Here is a 21,526-nt window from a genome sequence, read left to right on the forward strand (position 1 = left end):
TTTCTGTATGTGTCCCTTTTCATATGACAGTGGCATCTCAACCCTCAGAATCGGTAGTGGAGACAGGGGGAGAACATGTCAGGTGTAGCATCACACATGTTTGTTTCAGCATTGTTATTCATATTTGTTTGATGTGTGACTGACATGGCTTATCTCAGCTCTATAGGGCTCCTGTACCACCCACAGCCATGCCAACTCAGTCAGTCCATATCACTGTAATTATTCACTATAGTTAGTTACTCATCCAATTACATCAGTCATATCCTTATGTAAATGTATACATGTCTCATCTGTCTCATATCTTGCCTCATTTGACTTATGTAAATGTGCACGGCATATCTCATCTGTCTCTATTTGGGGCAGTACCACTTCCTGCCTCCTCCAGCAGCTGGTTCACTAATCCTATGTTAGAGGAAAATGTATCTCTCATGATTATTCTTCACAAAATGCATATTAACTTACAATTTCTTCACAAACATGTTTGATGAATTATTTAATATTTGTTCATGTTAAAAATTATATGTAGTATAGATGCATAGTTATGCAAATCACAATTACTTAGGTTCATAGGTTCATAGGTAGTTACTAGGCTATCTGCCCAAATGCATTTATAAGCCTAGCCAGAATGTGTTGGCTTTTGCCGCCCTCTTAGATTAGTTCCCTGTGCCTCTGTCTAGCAGAGCCACTGAAGTGATCCCCAGGGTAAACTTTCTGTTCCCATCCACTCGTCGAGGTTTCTCTTGAAGAGTGTTAGCGAGGAGCTCTGCCTAATGTAGATTGGAATCTTGTTCCAAAGCATGGGAAGTCTCTGGGACAGGAATCTATCCCTCCAGCATGTCCTATTTATTGTTGTGGTGAGGTTTAGATCCCTAGAGCGTGTGGCTTAAGGGGATAAGGTTTTCTTTAGGTAGAGCATGTCCATCAATTCTAGGTTGAACATGGCCTTGTATGTCAGGCAGAGATCACCTCTGAGTAGGCGGTATGCAACAGAGTACAGCTGGAGTTTCTTCAGTTGAGCTGCATAGGGCATCTGTTTGAGGCCAGTGATCCTCTTGGTGAGGTACTTCTGTGGTCTTTCCAGCTTTTGCAGGTGTCTTGTAAGGTTGTACTCTATGATGGGTCTGATGAGTGATGAGTAGAGGGGCTCAATGACCTCTTTTGATCTGGATGCAAACCCTTTTGTGATTAGGTGGACCACATAGAAGGATTTACTAACTACTTTGGCAATGTGATTATCAAAGGAGAGATTACTATCTACTTGGGTCCCCAGATCCCTTATTATGTTTTCCATATTTAGGGGACTACTACCTATGTGGTAGTTTGTGGGTACTTTGCTTTTCCAAAGGGGATGACTATGCACTTTTTGGCATTTAGCTTGAGGCCATGATTTTGACACCAGGTATCCATCTCAGTGAGACCCTTTTGGAGGATGTCTGTGTCAGCTGGAGAGTCAGTTATAGCCCCTAGTTTGCAGCCGTCTGTGAACTTGGTCAGCCATAGTCCTCCTGTGCTTGCCTGTACCTCTGAGAAGTATGTGCCAAACAGGAGGGGTCCTAGGACTGAGCTCTGGGTACCTCCACTTGTAACTGGTTTAGAGTCAGACCTAGCTCCTGCAACTCTCACTATGTGGGATCTGTCTGTGAGCCAATTGGCAACCCATCTTGTGACATAGGGGTTTATGCTCAGGCTGCTGAGCTTGTCTATAATACCAGAATGGGGAATGGTGTCGAAGGCCTTTGCGAGGTCTAGGTAGGATGTGTGTACCACCTTTCCCTCATCTATAGCCTTGGTAAATGTCTCAAAGAAGTCCACCAGGTTTAAAAGACATGAGCTGCCCTTAACAAAGCCGAACTGGGTAGGGTCCAGTGTTTGGAGGTTTCCAATGTCTCTGTTAATGAGTTCCATGATGATGCATGTCATAGCCTTGCAGACCAAGCTAGTCAGGCTTATAAGGCGTTGGTTCCCTGGGTCTGTTGTGGCTCCACCTTTGTGGAGTGGAATAACCATTGTTGTGTACCACTCTATGGGTACGTAGCCTGTTGAGAGGCTGAGTTTGAATAGTGTGTTTAGGTGAGGGGTTAGTTCATCTTTGAGCTCATGTGGAACGCAGCCAGGGACACCGTCCGGTCCCATTGATGCTGTGTTTTTGGCTTTGGAGAGGGCTGTTTTAACCTGTCTGTGATTTCAGGGGCTCTATATTCTTCTGGTATGGTTATGTGAGAGGGGGTGAAGTTTGCACTGAATCTGTCTGCCAGGATGTTGGCAATATTGGTTGGTTCAGTGTATTTTGTGCCATTCTGCACTAACTCCGAGCAGATCTGAGCATTGCCACTTAGATTCTTGACATAGCTAAAGAATTCATTGTGGTTAACTTTGGAGTCCTTGGCAATTTTTCTTTCGAAGCTCGCCTTGGATAATTTTATGAGGGATTGTAGTTTGTTGCTGTTATTGATCAGGGATCTCTTCCCTTCTTGAGATTTTACTCTTTTCTGTACTAGTTTCCTCCTTCTATTGTATAGCTTGTTTATGGCAGGGGTCCGCCAGACTGGTTTCCTTTTTTGGAGGAGTGAGTCTTGGTTTTGCTTGGGATAGCACGATCCATGCATTCCTGTAGATACCAGTAGAATGCATTAGTAAAGGACTTTGCAGCTTGGACAGCATTATCCTTTAGCATGGGGGCTTTGAAACTTTCCACCTTGGTCTTAAGTAAAGTGAGGTTTGCTTTTGAAAAGTTTTTCATGGTGGTTTCCTTGTCCGGGGTTGTGGGCGGAATGAGGATATCCAAAGTGATTTGTTTATGGTCAGATCTAACCAGCGAGGGGTTGACCTCTGTGTGGAACACCGGTTGCCCATGTTGGTGATGACCAGGTTCAATATGTTGTCACCTCTGGTGGGAGTGTTGACCAGTTGATCCAGGGCATTTGAGTTTATAAATGCTAGGAAATTTTGGGCAAGGGAGTTAGTACTTGAGTAGTTCTCCCAGTTCATGTTTGAGTAGTTGAAATCACCCAATATTAGGGTGTTTGGTAGGACCTTTATGTTTCCCAATGTTTCCAGAAACACGGAATGGGGGTCCTGGGACATGGTGTGTGATCCATAGCAAGCTACAATTTGAATTTCAGTTTTGTCTGTTGTTAGTTGCATGTGGATGATCTCTACAGCATCATGCTGTGCCACTAACCTGGAGGTGTGGGTATCCTTGATGAATATGGATACTCCCCCACATTTTGTATTTTGGTTTGGGTTTTGTGGCCAAAATGTATGGTATGAGTTGTAGCCTGGTAGTGCTGGGGTACTCTCTGGAGCTTTAAACCAGGCTTCTGTTACTGCACATATATTGATTTTCTCCATACTGAGGAGTGCCTCATGTGCATGCATTTTGAGGTTTAGATGTCTGGTGTTGAGTAGCATTACCCTCAGTATTGGTTACTTGTGCTATTTATGGTGGTGGGTTTGTCATTTGGGCCTTGCGTAAAAAAGGTACTATGGGGGTGGCAAGAGCCTTAGCCAGTATTCGAAAGCCTAAGGGTGACAGGTGCAAGCTGTCTCTAGCGAAGCAGTGTGGCTTGTCAAGCATGTCATCCCATGTGGACAGACACTGGATAATAATCCTCTAGTAGCTACTGAACCCCACCCCGATAAGTACCAGTACGGGTGGCCCCTGTACAAGAATCTGCTGTTTCTCAGACCTCTGCATTTTTGAATACAAGGTCAGCGTGGTACTGTTACATCTCAGCTAGTTGCCCTGTTCATTTCTTATCTTTAGAACAGGCATCTGCAATCAAAAAGGATTTCTTTTATTTTTCTTCCTGTCATTCTCAACAAGCTTCTACCTTTCCAACAGGAGCACTAGTGTTTGGCACTCCTGTGGCTCATCACAAGTGCTCACATGATAAGAGTATGACAAGAGGCATTTGCCTCTGCAGAATATTTTTTTGGCACCTTTACAAAAAAAAAAGAGAGAGAGAAAAAAATGGGGGGGGGGATAATGCTGATTTGCATACTGGGGGGGGGGGTTAATGCTGATTTGCATACTATGTCTAAATGTTTTCTAACTGAAAGAAAAAAAAAAAACATCCATAAAGGTTTAAGGTGGAATTTGAAATAAAAAAAAAAATTACAACCCTACTTTGACAGATTTAAACCAGTTGCTTCAGGAAGTTGCTTCAAATGAAATAAGAACACAGTGACTTGAAAAACTAAAATAACAAATTTCACTCCCACAGAAAATGCACTAATATATAAAAGGACAGCATTGGTAAATTACAAAAGTGTGTCAGGCATGTAGGCAAAATAAAGAGAAAGCCCCTGCAGATTGAGTCATCTTAAAGCAGTTTTTGATAAACATTCAAAAATACCAGACCCAAATAAATACGCTAAGACAGCTATTGCAGCTGCCTTTGTGCAGAGCTTGCAAGCCCTGTACAAATTAAAATAAACCAAGTGTTTATAGACTGGCAGGAAAAAGACTTAAATTAAGTGCTGAAAATCACCGTACTGACTATGGCAGAGTAATGAAACAAAAATAAATCTTAATCCCTTGATGCCACTGGATCCAAAAGGACTCTATGTTAAAGTAGAAGTAAATGAAAAGCCAATTCTATTCTTGGTGGAACTGAAACACTAGGTCTGTATTAAAAGTTACTTCAGACAGTTAAATACCAGTATAGGAACAAAGTAAAGGCAGGTGGTGTAATATGCTACTGTTACATATCCTGTTTTAAAATCTATACCCATTTCTTTAGGTCCGATTGAAAAGAAAGGCATTCTTTGAGTACAACTGCACCAGGAATCTTCTGTGTGATCAGGGTGGTACCATTTGCTCTACACCAAAGGATGTGTATCTAGATGTTCCAACAGAATCAGCGGGAGAAGTATTAGAATTCTTAGCAAAAGCTGGGAGGAGCCTTTTTTGAAGGCATACAGAAACTGAAAACTGCTGCAGTAGGTACCTGCTAACTTATGGGTTAAACATGTTAATGAAGTAGGTATATTAAAATGTGCAAAACCTGTAAAAATAAAATTGAATCTATCAAAACCCCTCCCTAAAATGCCATAGTATCTACTGAAATCAGAAGCATAACAAAAAAAATCTAACCTGTAATTCAGTCTTTGATACAAGAAATAAATAGTGCCAGCTAAAAGTCCTTGTAATACTCCTATTCCCCCTGTAGAAATAAAATAACAAATATATAATAAAATAATTGTAGGTATCTGCCAGATATGTGGGCTGTAAACAATGCAATATTACCAACTTTTTCTGTGGTTCAAAACCAGCAACAATATTTAGTTGATAACCATCTTCAGTGAAATATTTTTCTGTAACAGCGTTCAGCATTCTTTTCTCTAGCTATCCATTCTGAAAGTCAGTTTCTGTTTACTTTGACTTATAAGGGACAGTAGTATACATGGACACGGTTGCCATAAGGATGCACTGTATCTTTCATTTTTTTTCTTTCCTCAAATTCTAAAAAATATATATATTTAAAGGATGTGACATTTCCAGGTGGGTCTGTGTTAGTGCACTATGTAAATGATTTAGTAATAGCATCTGATTCTTTTCAGCAGTGTTAACAGGATACCCTGCATCTTTCAACTATCCCTGCAGGAAAAAGAAAGTGTCAACAGTAAAGTTACAGCTCTGGTTACCTCAGGTATGTTATCTTGGTCATTTAATATCTCAGAGTAGAATCTTCAGCTATGGTTACCTTAGGTACGTTATCTTGGTCATTTAATATCTCAGAGAAGGATCTTCAGCTCTGGTTACCTCAGGTATGTTATCTTGGTCATTTAATATCTCAGAGTAGGATCTTCAGCTATGGTTACCTCAGGTACGTTATCTTGGTCATTTAATATCTCAGAGTAGGATCTTCAGCTATGGTTGCCTCAGGTACATTATCTTGGTCATTTAACATCTCAGAGTAGGATCTTCAGCTATGGTTACCTCAGGTACATTATCTTGGTCATTTAACATCTCAGAGTAGGATCTTCAGCTATGGTTACCTTAGGTATGTTATCTTGGTCATTTAATATCTCAGAGTAGGATCTTCAGCTATGATTACCTCAGGTACGTTATCTTGGTCATTTAATATCTCAGAGTAGGATCTTCAGCTATGGTTATCTTAGGTATGTTATCTTGGTCATTTAATATCTCAGAGTAGGATCTTCAGCTCTGGTTACCTCAGGTACATTATCTTGGTCATTTAATATCTCAGAGTAGGATCTTACAGTACCTATCCCTTACTCTGAATCATCTTTATTACTTAAAATGAAACTCAGCCCTTCTTGACTACACGTATAAATATGAATCGGCACTTTTTCTTTTCCTGATCTGTTTGTTTCTCTAATACGCTATTCTGTTTTAAATCCTGCATCCTTGTTATCCATTGCTGAGGATGGTAAAGAGCATGATTGTGTGTGTGTGTGTGTGTGTGTGTGTGTGTGTGTGTGTGTGTGTGTGTGTGTGTGTGTGTGTGTGCGTGTGTGTGCGTGTGCGTGCGTGTGTGTGTGTGTGTGTGACTAATTATCTGCTTTCTTCTAGAAACAACTTAAAGGATACTCCTATACACAACACCAGATTAAATTTGTGGATGGTGCTTGATGAAGAAGATTTGGTCCCACAAAAATAATATTTGTTTTAAAAAAATAGTGGGGTTTTTTGCTGTTAAAATTTTCATTGAGTGCCCTTCAAAAGAGCATAGATAATTTGGCAGATTATGCCACCAATATAGAATATACAATTGTAATATTTTTTATGTAATGATATTGTAAAACTCTAATGATGACATGTCTGATTTTGATAAAAGTGTCAGTTTTTAAGCTGACGTATCACAGGGAGAAGTTCAGAAGTGGCTCAAAGATGGATATATTAAATCCTCTGATGGAGTATGGCAACATCCAGATGGCCAACTGGTGACACTTGCCTCCTTGCTATCTTAACTGGTAAGGGCATATCTTTTACTAGCCCGTGCAGGTAAGGCAGCTTTATTTAATCAAATTACCTGAAGTTGATGTACCACTCATGTCTCCTCTTTGATACTTCAGTATGTTAATAGCTGTGAGATTGTTTAAAATACAATGTTAGCTACCACCACCTCGGGGACCTTTTGTTAATATAGAGCTGGACTTTGTACAGATGACTAAAGTACATGATTTAGAATAATGTTCTATTAGTAATCTGTATGTTTTGTAAAAGCTCACCCATGTCACAAAGCAGAATCTGTAATTTGGTGTACCTTGTACTATCAGTTTTTTAGATTTAGTCTTCACTGTCCCAACCATCCGCAGTCATCTGGACTAGTAGAGAGGGTTAATAGGACCCTATTTAAAAAAAAATGTTTTTTTTCTTCCAAGATTTGTACTAAACAAAATTTAAAATGGTTAAAGACACTTATAATTCTACAAGGAAATTGAGACCCTATGAGAAATTAATGGGAAGATAAACAAAAAAATAGCTGTTGAAGGCACAAACCCCAAATGATGCTCTGTTGTTTAAGAACATCTTTATTAAGTGCTTTTCATCCAGATAGTGCTTGAACTTCATCAGATACATTCTAACTCAAAATTCACTCTTTAAAATGGTTAATGATTGTGTCATGTGATCAAACTGTGCAAATTTACTTCCCCTTAAGTTGAAGTGATACACATAATAAAAATGCATTCAAGTACTAAATTTCTTCTAAAAAGTTTGACATTGTCAAATTTCTTCATCCCTACTATATACAATACACTCTATATTTCATCATGGTTCCATTTCTAACCATTGAAATTTCAAAACATCGAAATTCTGATCATTGAGACAGAACATCGAATTTTGAAACATCGAAGGTTACAAGTGTAACCAAAAAAAAAAAAGAAAAAGAAATTTTAACAATTGTACCGCCCACACCCACCCTACTTTAATATTCCAACTTCGAGACCACACTACAGTGGAGTAAAGGGAAATCTCCCATTTAGCGCTATATGCAGAAGCGCTAAACGGGAGATTTTCTGTACCCTATCTGTAGTGCTATCACACAGATGGCACATAGACACACACAATATGGTGCCCTGCAAAAACACAAACATTCTCCCACCTACACTTACCTTTTTCTTCCCCTTCAAACCTTCGATGTTTTAAAACTTGATGTTCTGGTCTCAATGATCTGAACTTCGATGTTTTAAACATTCGATAGTTTGAAGGGGAACCTTCATCACATATACTTAACACACGTACTACAAGTATAAAATATAAAATATGAAATTTATCTTTCCAGACTTTTAAGTTTAAGAACACTTAAAATCAAACACATCTCATTTATTCCAGGATAATGGCATGCATCCAGGTGGAGTTGCCGTAATAATTCTAGCTTTTCTAGATTCAATGAGTGTGCCCCCCTCCAATGTCAGCTGTCACTTGATCAGTACAATTAAATTTAAACTGGTGGTTTTCATTTTCTATATTGTGTCTAGCTAAGGCGTTCTGTTTCTGCCGATTAATGCTATACACACGTTTGTATATTCTGTCCTTTAGCCTCCTATCGGTTTTCCCGATGTAAAATGCAGTACAACTTTGGCAGGTAGCTAGATGCACCACCATTCTTGATGTGCAGTTGAATTACTTTCTGTCCCTTTTTTTAAATGTTGTGCCTGTCTCCATATATTTACAATAGTTGCACATGTTACACTTGGACATCCCTGGTGTCTAACCTGTTGTGAGCAACCTTTACTTAATATGTCTTTAATGTTCCTACCCCTTCTAAAAACAACCCGGGGGGCTTCCATAAATGTATTTGCCAAAGATGTATCATTTTTCATTACAGTCCAGTTTTTACATATAATGCTTCTTATGCACATCATGTCTACACTATATGTTGTAATAAATATGTATCTTACAAGGGATGCTCCAGTGGTTTCTTCTACACCTCCATTTTCTTCCGAATATTTATTATGTGTATCACTTTAACTTAAGGGGAAGTAAATTTGCACAGCTTGACCACGTGACACAATCATTAACTATTTTAAAGAGTGTTTTTGAGTTAGAGTGTATCTGATGACGTTCAAGCACTATTTGGATGAAAAGCACTTAACAAAGACGTTCTTTAACAACAGAGCATTGTTTGGGGTTTGTGCCTTCAACAGCTATTTTTTGTTTATCTGTTTGTTATACTTTCTGTTGTTGGTTTGGAATTTCTGGATATGGCTAGTGAAGGACATATTAGCCCCAACCCAAGTCAAAATACTTCAAATGATAGTATTGGAAATTTAACTATGATGATAATCATGCTCTCTCAACATGTGGAAGATCTATCCGCCAGACTTGATGTAGTTTCTCTACCTAACAATCAACATGTAGAAAATGCAAGTTATGGCAGTCAAGAGAACAACCAGTGACTTGGTGCAACTTATTCTACAGTTGCTGCTTCCCTGACTAGTTCAACAAAAATACTACTTTGCTGACAAACTGTGATGGCAATTCAGAAGCCAGAACACGGAGAAATAACTTGAGTAGTGAACCAGCAAGACCAACTAATGCTGAGAGGTCCTCTGGGCTTATTGGGGTCCTTATTCTGAACAACTGGTTGGATTCTACACCAACATTTCAACTACAACCTGATACAATTGAACAAGGGCATCCGGCTGGAGGAACAGTATTAATTACAGAACACTTAAAGTCGTTTGACTACTACTTACTCAAACACAAAAAACTGCAACTAGAAATTTCATATTTCTGTGAATGTATAAAGCAGAACATAGTCCCTAAGGGCTTAAGAGCCTGACAATATCTAAAGGGGCTTGAGACAGGTTCATTATTTCATCAAGACCTGTTGAAACTCTTTGACAGACACGGTTTGGAACTGTTAGAGGTAATGGTAAAGCATTACCAAATTATGGTAAACCAAACTGAAAATCAAATTAAAGAGGTGGATGAAAAAATCAGAACAGATGGTGATTTTAATCACTATTTATATGATTATAACATAATTTTCACAAGTATAGACCAACACAATAATAAACTAAAAGACAATAAAATGAAAAACTTAATGGAGACGTCACTGACTACCAGAATGGAACTGCGTAGCCAAAACCGCCCCCTCACAATTATGGAATTCTACTGGCCATAACACCTATCAATCAACAGCTAGAGGAGGAGGTACAGAAAATATTCAGGAGGAAGTGACATCACAACAACACCAGAGGGGAGATGTGAATGAATTGGAGCCTAAGGAGAAGTGAAAGGATTGCTAACAGCAGAAATATGAGACAAACTGTGGAAAATGAATGGGATAACAACCCTAGACCAAGTTCTTCAACTGAATATTCAAATTTTTAGAACAGAGGGTGGAACCACAACCCCAGAGGTCTGTATCAACAACAGAGGAAACCCAAACAGAAGATGAACTAGAGGAGGAGGTACTGCATGTAGGAACTAATCCCCCTCAGGTAATTAACTGTAAAACACTTTTGAATAGTACTAATGACTTTACAGTTTATAACTATTCACGATTTGAAAGAGAAAAATAACTTGTTGATTTACTGGCCAAGGGGTTTACTTTCATACCGGACAGTAAAGTGGACTTGGGAAAGTGCTTCTTGACTTGAAATTGTTTATTAGGACTCTAAATTTAAATGTTGTGTTTGGGGGAAATGAATTTACACACAATGAGTTTTATATTAACAGTACGTTTAACCCCCTCCACCACATTCTGCTATTGCAATGTTTGAAACCATGTGTGAGCTGGACATCAGGAATTGTTTAAATAAGAATGTTAATAATGTGCAAAAACTTAACATTAGTAAACCAGAGAGAGATTTATTATGTGAATTACAACACTTGTGTGGACTATGAAACCAGATAAAGGGGGAGGGCTGGCTATTGTGAGTACAGACGACTATAACAGAAGAATGAAAGAAATCCTTCAGAGTGACACATACATGTTTGTATCAAGAAACGAGTTACATACAGCTTATGCTCAAGTAAAAATGTATTTAAATGACATGTTTATTGAATCAAGGATTAGTATAGGCATGTTGAACTATCTGACTATGACAGCCCCTAGGATTTACATTTTCTTTGGGATTCCTCAAATACATAAATGTATAGAAAATCCCCTTATGCGATCTCTGGTTGACACACGTAATTCTATTACTTATTTATGTGCAAAGATGGTAGACACAATTTTGAAAAAATATGTTAGCAACATGGGCCAAATACATAAGGACTCATGGACATTTTTAAGTAACATCAATAAGTTAGGATATAAAGAACACTAACTTTAGGACTATAGACGTACGAGACCTTTACACTTCGATCCCACACATTGAAGGGATCGAATGGGTAGCCCATATGTTGAGAATAAAGAGAGCTTCAAGTGAGGAAATTGCATTAGTAGAAGAACTTTAAGACATTATCCTTGCTAACAACTATATCACCTTTGACAATGAATTGTACTTACAAAAAAACGGTGTAGCTATGGGTTCCCCAGTTGGTGCAAGTTTTTCCAATTAAGTTATGGCCCACTGGGAATATAAATTTATTAACAGCAACCCACACATTAAGGACACCATATATTTCTATACCAGGTTTTTGGATGATATTTTTGTGATTATTAAAGGGGACAACATGCAGGCAATGGAACTTATGCAGTACTTTAATAGTGCAACTAGTTTCCTACACTTCACATAAAACTTCAATAAGGATTCAGTAGCATACTTAGATGTAAACCTGAGAAAATACAGGAACCAACAATGTTATACAGCTACAATTCTCCGAAAGGAAACATATTCAAATGTTTTTCTACATGTTTCTAGCTGTCACCCATATTACCAAAAACACTCAGTGGTTAAGGGACAGCTGGTAAGAGCTGCCCAGATGACAACATTGGATTCTGATTTTATGACAGAGTGTAACAAACTCAGGAACATGTTTCTCAAATGAGGGTATCCTGACCAGATGATTAGCCAACTAACAGAAGAAGTAAAATTAAAAAGATCTAATGGTGCATTTACACCTATTTTACTGTTTAGAAACAACTTAGAATTGGCAATCTTGAAAGAAAATGGAAGTGTAGAAGAAACCACTGGAGCATCCCTTGTAAGATACATATTTATTACAACATATAGTGTAGACATGATGTGCATAAGAAGCATTATATGTAAAAACTGGACTGTAATTAAAAATGATACATCTTTGGCAAATACATTTATGGAAGTCCCCCAGGTTGTTTTTAGAAGGGGTAGGAACATTAAAGACATATTAAGTAAAGGTTGTTCACAACAGGTTAGACAACCAGGGATGTCCAAGTGTAACATGTGCAACTATTGTAAATATGTGGAGACAGGCACAACATTTAAAATAAGGGACAGAAAGTAATTCAACTGCACATCAAGAATGGTGGTGCATCTAGCTACCTGCCAAAGTTGTACTGCATTTTACATCGGGAAAAACCGATAGGAGGCTAAAGGACAGAATATACGAATGTGTGTATAGCATTAATCGGCAGAAACAGAACGCCTTAGCTAGACACAATATAGAAAATGAAAACCACCAGTTTAAATTTAAATGTATTGATCAAGTGACAGTTGACATTGGGTGGGGGCCACACTCATTGAATCTAGAAAAGCTAGAATTATTACGGAAACTCCGGCTGGATGCATGCCATTACCCTGGAATAAATGAGATGTGTTTGATTTTAAGTGTTCTTAAACTTAAAAGTCTGGAAAGATAAATTTCATATTTTATATTTTATACTTGTAGTCCGTGTGTTAAGTATATGTGATGAAATATAGAGTGTATTGTATATAGTAGGAATGAAGAAATTTGATAATGTCAAACTTTTTAGAAGAAATTTAGTACTTGAATGCATTTTTATTATGTGTATCACTTTAACTTAAGGGGAAATAAATTTGCACATTTTGATCACATGACATAGTCAATAACCATTTTAAAGAGTGAATTTTGAGTTAGAATGTATCTGATGACGTTCAAGCACTATCTGGATGAAAACGTTCTTAAACAACAGAGCATTGTTTATTGTTTGGGGTGTGTGCATTCAACAGCTATTTTTTGTTTATCTGTTTGTTATACTTTCTGCTGTTGGTTTGGAAATTAATGGGAAGACCCATCGCCCTTCCATTTGCTCCCCCTGTGTCAAATGAAAAGATAAACTCTAATGGATAACCAAAAGAAAATATTGATTCTTACAGCAGTATCTCTTCCTCTACCACCTGACTAGCCCTGTCACCAACTTCAGCCTGATGACTGGATTTATGTAAAAACCTTCCAAAGAACAAACGGTTTGAGCCAGAGGTGAAAAGGCCCTTTACCTTGTAATCCTCACTACCCTGACTGCAGTCCACTGTGCAAGACAACCATCTTGAATTCATTCATCCAACTGTAAGAAGACCTGTTGTGTGTTTCAGATGAATCATCATTGGTGGTGAAAGAAGATCAAAGTGTGAAGGACAAATCATCTGCCCAGTAAAACATATAAGGAGAAAATTCAACTAAAATAGCACCTAATGATGAATCCCATGACAACAGGTTCCTTTGCTCTGTTTTAGTTGCTGTTTCCTTTAATAACCTGGTCAAAAGAAAATCAGTTTTCTGTTGGTTCTTCGACAGTACACTGTGACAAACTGTTGCGTTTGTTCACATATACCTCAACATTCTAAGGCAGGGATTCCCATGATTCCAATTCCTGCATCACAGGTAACATTTGAGAAAGAACTTAGTGATACTGATCAAACCTGGTGTAATCTGACTAGTTTTTAAAGGTTGTATCTCTTTAGCTTGACAACACAAATAGTGGACACACATGTTATGCCAGAAATGGGACTGTGCCAGTGGGAATCAGCAAATACAATGACACTAGACATGAAAGTGTGTTGAACTCTTTATAGTTAAGATGCTATGACTGGGGGCATGGCATGGGCATGACAGAGGATCATTACTACATTTGTGGTGATCATGCCTACCCCTGGTTACCCACCAACTGGTCTGGATATTGCTTTGTAGGCTATATTACTCCTGCTATTCAACATTTTGAACACCCACCAGCAGGTAGGCTGAGACATAAGCGAGTAATCCACTGGGCAGAGCAAGTATTTTCAGTTAACTCCTGCGTATGGAGTGCAAAGGACAATGCTTGAAATCACCATGCTTGCTCAAATTCTTCAGGAGGTAGCTAACCATACTTCATATCACATCACAATGACAAATGGAAAAAATGACTGCAGTATGAACTGTAGTGTTACAGAACCAATTGTCACTTGATATAATGCCTGCTAGAAAAAGGGGGGGGTCATGTGCCCTCATAAAAATCATTGTTGTTCTTGTATTACTGACTACCATAATAAACAGGAAAAGTTGGCCAATGCCATAGAGCAGAGGGACAGATATTTGGACAGTAGTTCTAAAATTGGACATGTTTTGGATGACTGGGCAGTGTGTATTTGGTAACCTGGAAACTGGTATATTATAGGGTATAAAAACTGGTATTATTATTTTGATTGTCTTAATATTTTCTGTTCTAAAGGCTGTAATCACAAAGTCTTGGATCGCACCTGCACGTGAAATGCCACTTGTACCTGATGAATGAAAATTCAATCACTACAGAGGAAGCGTATTTATCAAATTAAGAAAATTCAAAATATAATTGTGTATTTTATGACACTAGTAGTGTCAGAGGAGGGAGTCTGTTAGAGAAAAAATGTATCTTTCATGATTATTCTTCACAAAATGCATATTAACGTACAATTTCTTCACAAACATGTTTGATGAATTATTTAATATTTGTTCATGTTAAAATTATATGTAGTATAGATGCATAGTTATACAAATCACAATTACTTATTGTAGTTTTGAGTGTTTCACAGCTGCATTCTAATATCAAGCTGCAAGTCTATTAACAGATGACTGAATGCAAAAAAAAGTGCTGAAGGAGTTAAGGAATGTTACATAGACTGGTTTCTGAAAGCAAGAAAGAACACACTGTATGTAAGCTCTGACCTTCCCAGGCTGGGATGGATAGTTACAAGGAATGTTGGGGAGTTAGAATGTACCGGTACTAAAATGTACAAGGTCAGGAAACAAGACTGCTTAACAAGCCAGGTTGCCTGTACTTCTATAAAACATTATTGATACTAAAAACATGATTGTTCATGTGCAGCATTATGCGAGAAGCATGTGGGTGTACAGAAATCCTATTTGACCATGTCAGTATTCTGCATGCATGTTACTGATAAGAAATTAAATAAAGAGTGTGTATTTTTGTTGCTTGGTGAGACTGATTTTAAATTGTGTAGATAGTCTCCCAGCAATGATGTATATGGATTTAAATAAAGAAAAAACATTTTGCACATCCTGAAGAGTTATTCTTGACTTAAGACTAAAGGTAATTAATGTTATTTATGTGTGTTTTAAACTGCACTATAACACCTGAGATGGGATATAATGTGCTTCACTCTGATACCATGGCCAATGGCACATGGGGCACTGCATTGAGTTCACTGTATTGTCTGGAAGTGGACAGTCAGGTCTGTTATGGTGTAGCCCCCAACAAGAAGGATAGTGTGGCTGCCCATTATGGTGATGTAGGGGCATCAGATAATGGACATGATGATAACTGTTACCCACTGTCCCATATTGAGTCTGGAAATGATGGTGACTCCTCCCCACAATGGACTGATACTGTCCATGAAACTGTGTGTGGAAGTGTAGCTGATGAGCTGATGTGCTTGGACATGTGTCAGAGGGTGTACATTTACTGTTATAGGTGCATGAATGTTCACAATGAAATCATAGTAATGACCTGCCATCACAATCAGCTCCTCAGTACAGCACCATGGACCAACTGTTTCCAGATGTGGCAGGGGTAGCCAATTCAATTGTGTGAGCTGTCAGTATGGGTACCCTACACTGCATCAGAGTAACACTGGCAGTTGATTGAATGCATGCCCTGTTGTGTCATTCTAACCCTGGGCAATGATGACCACTGTGCTGACCATCTATAAGTGGTTTCCCACATGTCTGATGCCACAAGCTTTTTAAACTCATTTGTCTAACTTAAGTTACTGTCTTCATTTTGTGTTATGCATATGTCATTGTTATATGTTATCTAAAATAATGACTGTCTTCAGTCTGTGTTATGCATCTCTCATTGTTATATGTTAGCTAAAATAGTGACTGGTCTTCATTTTGTGTTATACATCTGTCATTGTTATATGTTAGCTAAAATAGTGACTGTTTTCATTTTGTGTTATGCATTTGTCATTGTTATATGTTAGTTAAAATGGTGACTGACTTTGTTTTGTGTTATACATTTGTCATTGTTATATGCTAGTTAAAATAGTGACTGTCTTCATTTTGTGTTATGCATCTGTCATTGTTATATGTTATCTAAAATAGTGACTGCCTTTGGTCTGTGTTATGCATCTCTCATTGTTATATGTTAGCTAAAATAGTGACTGTCTTCATTTTTCCTTATGCATTTGTCATTGTTATATGTTAAGTAAAATACTGGGAACTGCACTGCTCTATGTGACAATCACCCTTCTTCCATTTTAACAGGTCTTTTTAGTTGACATATAGCAAGTTTTTGTCTCATCATCAGTATATTATCTTATTCTTCCAGCATTGATTGATACATTATTGATTGACGTATTATTGATTGATACATTATTGATTTGTACATTGCATGTGTCTTTATTGTCTGCCATACCTGCATGCACAGGTACACCTCATTATGCTTACTGGTCATACTTGTGGCATTTTAATATGATGCTGCATGTGTCCCACCCTCAGCACAACATGCCCCTCTTTTTGCATATTCATCTTTGTTATACTCTTGCTGAGATGCACTTACCACGTGTGCCTTTCCTTAGCTACCAGGTTATGCACATGTATATGTTGCCGTATCCCATACAATGATGTATGTTCCATGGCTGATGTGTTCTACCTGTCATTGATGGTCTGCAGAATTAAACACATTTTCATCTGAATGACTCATGTTGCACACGCCTGTGCATTATAATTTGTATTATGTGTGACATTCCATATCACGTAGTATTTTGCACATACCTGTGCATTATAACATGTGTATTATGTGTGACATTCCATATCACGTAGTATGTTGCACATGCCTGTGCATTATAACATTGTCTTATGTGTGACATTCCATATCACGTAGTATGATGTACACGCCTGTGCATTATAACATTGTCTTATGTGTGACATTCCATATGCCGTATCCCATACAATGATGTATGTTCCATGGCTGATGTGTTCTACGGGGTCTATATTAGAACATCGAAGTTTCAAAACTGCGGATGTTCTAATATCAACCCCTATTCAGCGAAAGCTGAAAACATCGAACATACAGAACAGCAATTTTTTTCCTAGGGAAAAAATTTGCTGTTCCAAAACACATACACACAACACAAGCACACCAAACAAACAGCAATCCACACACATACACCTAAAATCTTACACCTAACCCTACACTAAACTATACACACACCACTAACTATCCACTTAGCTTAACCCAAACCCTAACCCTAAGGTCCGTCACTATCGCACACTCACCTCACACGCCCCCTAACCCTAACTCATCTACCCCGCCCTAACCCTCACGTCCACACAATTGCACACTTACCTTACCTGCGCCCTAACCCTAACTTACCTAACCTGCATTAACCCTCACGTCCACACAAACGCACACATACCTAACCCTCGCCCTTACCCTAACTCACTTAACCCACTCTAACCCTCATGTCCACACAATTGCACACATACCTAACCCGCACCCTAACCCTAACTAACCTAACCCACACTCAATCGCACACTTACCTGAACCTGACCCATAACTTTCCACCACAGCACTGAAAATACCGAAGCAACAGAAATGGACAACTGAATTCTTTCCCTAGGAAAAAAAATTGGTTTTCTGTTGCTTCAATATTTTTAGTTTCAGCTGAATAGGGGTCGATATTAGAACATTCGAAGTTTTTAAACTTTGATGTTCTAATATAGACCCATTCTAGCTGTCATTGATGGTCTGCAGAATTAAACATGTTTTCATCTGAATGACTCATGTTGTTGCACACGCCTGTGCTTTATAACATGTGTATTATGTGTGACATTCTATATCACGTAGTATGATGCATATGCCTGTGCATTATAACATTGTCTTATGTGTGGCATTCCATATCACATAGTATGATGCACACGCCTGTGCATTATGACATTGTCTTATGTGTGACATTCCATATCACATAGTATGATGTACACACCTGTGCATTATAACATTGTCTTATGTGTGTAAAACGGCAACCGAATGGCTTAAAGTCCACTTAATCCACCACAACAGATTATATGATAAACCAAAACAAGATTTAATGTAAGCGCTTTCACTGGAAAAATGTTCCAGCTTCTTCAGACTACAAACAGTAAAATACTTAGAAAAAACACCTTTTAAAACAATTCAAAAAACGAACTGCCAATAGAGTTGCATGTACACGCCTGTGCATTATAACATTGTCTTATGTGTGACATTCCATATCACATAGTATGATGCACACGCCTGTGCGTTATAACATTGTCTTATGTGTGACATTCCATATCACATAGTATGATGCACATGCCTGTACATTATATCATTGTCTTATGTGTGACATTCTTTATCATGTAGCACTTGTTTGTGGTATGTCAGGTATGTTGTATTTTGGCTAGTCTTTGCCATATTGTCAGTATTGTTGCTGCTGTGTGCTGCACTGTGTGGTGTACAGTACTGTTACACATCTGTATGACATGCATAATACATCTCAGTGTTACTATACCACCCCTGTAATTAGGGTCTGTTGGTTATGATACATTCCCAAATAATGCACTACATTAAGTGCAGTAATGGCAGCTGTACAGCTGCCTTCACATGCTAGTTATATGTATGATGATATACTGTCTGGGAAACAACACCTTCTGTTTTGCTCACCTCAGACCTACCACACATATGCCAGTGTGGTTGTCTTTGGTGATGCAACTTGCATAAAGTGGTCCTGTGGTGAATGTTCCTTTGTAGACATCCAGATATGTTCCTTGCTATGTCATGTATACCTGTATAAGGTTTTTCAGGTGAATATTATGGTTTTGGTATCTATGATGCTCAATCTGGAAATCTAATGGGTGGGCACACACTGGCCAATAGGGGCACATATGGCCCTCCCTCCATTAGCATGGGTCCCTGGTGTAGGTCAGAGTAGGCTGGGTCCTCAACCTACTTATCACCAGTAACTACCCATGCCCATTTGTTGACATTAGTCAACATGACTGAATCACCTATACCCATATTTTACACCATCGAGTGGCTTGGCCTGCCACAACATGCAGTGTGTGATCCGTGGCCTCCTATCTTGAGTATACTGCTCACCATAGTAGATGCCCAAAGCAGTTGGTCAACTCTTCCCTCTTCACTCTTATAGGCACCATCTAGAGCCTGTGTTGTTAATCACAATTCCATTTTTGGGTGAGTTTGAGGTGGAAGCATTTAGCATGTTTTTTGGAGGTGGGAGTCAGCATGTTTTTGGGAGGTGGAAGGAACCCTAAAGAGACAAAGAGAGAACATGCAAACTCCATACAGGCAATTGGTCGGAGGTCAGAACTGAATCTTGTATCCTGTGCATGGGAGGTAAAGACCTTAATCATTATGCCAAGTGGTTCTAGGAAAGTACTGTTAGTGAAAGAAGTTTTGGCGAAGAGTAATTGCTTTTTTGCATTTGCTAAAATGACATTCATTGAAGTGATCTGCTCCCCCTGAAAGGCACAATAATGTGGCAAGACTGTTGCCCTGGGGGTATTGCAAACACTACAATATGCAGGTATCTGAGAAGTACTGCAAACGTGAATCTCAAAAGCATTACTAACAATGAAGTTCACAGCATATGGGAATCAACCAAAGCCGGCAGTTCAAACATAAAAGATACAGAAAAACTAAGTAATCCAAGAAAGAAAGACAAAAGTAGAGTTAGAAACTGAAATTGTTACAACAGTGATTACAGTATCTTATGCACAGAAAGATACAAAGTCATAAAACAGCAGGATTTACAAGTAGTGATGAGAGCAATGCGGAATACAAAAATACAAACACCCAGACATTCCAATATTAGCCAGAGTAACAGGTCTAACAAAAAGGTACAACTAACACTGGGTAAGATGGCGATACAAGTCATAGCCTGCAGGCAAATACCCAGACATTCCAATATTAGTAAGAGTAACAGGTCTAATAAAAAGAATTTGAAAGCATGCTTAAATATGGTACTAACCAATGTAACCCATATGAAGTATACAAGGCGGCAATTCTGGGTACCTTGTGGATGCTGATAAAAGCATCTGAATCTTGCTTTTGGCACACTCAGTGATGTGCTGTGTGAAGGGGTGCATTCTGTTGTATGCATCCTCAAAAGGTATTGCTGGAGCTCTGTGTGGCATCATAAGCCAAGGCTTCAGTGGATAACCACAGTCACCTGCTTTTAGGAGGATGAAAACACATATTTAGTCCTCATGCTTATGTTGACATGTCTGCATAATGCTTACATTATAGCAGTGGTCCTGTATTTACCAGTTAGGAACCCCTCTGAGATTTCACCATGTTGGAAAGCAACTCTCAGACTGCTTTCCCTCCAAACTGCTGATTCACTAGCACTGACACTAGCAGGGTGTGTTGCCATGATACCAGTAATGAGGCCATCTGCACAGCACACAACTTGACAGCAGTTTGATGACCACTTCTTTCTACTGATGTCCTTGTTCAGCACCAAGTACTGCTTGAGTTTTAATTTGGACATGGGTGCAATCAGTTGCACTGCTGGAAATGGCATAGAATTGTTGCATGGCAATCCTGAGTCCCATGGCTGTTGTTGGGAAGTGGATGTATTCATCCACCTTGGTGCACTTTACTGCCAGGAACTGTCATAGAATGCAACTAGCAGCTGTCTGGGACACTCCTGTGACATTGTCCATGGCACTGAAATGTTCCAGAGGGTCTGTGTTAAAAGATCTACTTTTGAAATAGTTGAATTTTATATGATTGCACTCAAGATAGACTAATTAAAAAGTTGAACACATCCCTATCTGCTCAAACAACAAATTGTCGTAAGATTGCAGTATAGTGGGGTTTGGGAAATATGCCCCCCCCCCACCGTGTTGTGCAGTCTTGGAGTTGGTATATATAATCAGCAGAGGGCGGGTGTGCAGGGTGGCTTGCTCCCTGCTTAAACTCTGATTTTGAGTTTTTACATGTGTTTGACTTTTTAAATAGTTGATAATATGAGTTCAGTCATTTGAAATTCAACTATTTAAAAAGTTGATTATATGACAGGGATCCCCCAGAAACCAGTATAACCAGACTCAGTGATAATTTTCTTTCTACTGGTAATGGGGTTACCTGGAGAATGCAAGTATATATGTGGGGTGCACATATCCTGCACACAGCCTGCATGAGCTCTCTGTCTAAATTACATCTTTCTAGGATGCATTGTCAGATCCTCTCCTGTT

This window comes from Protopterus annectens, chromosome 16.part0 (assembly GCF_019279795.1).
Source record: "Protopterus annectens isolate FY-2018-M chromosome 16.part0, PAN1.0, whole genome shotgun sequence".
NCBI classification, from domain to species: Eukaryota; Metazoa; Chordata; order Ceratodontiformes; family Protopteridae; genus Protopterus; species Protopterus annectens.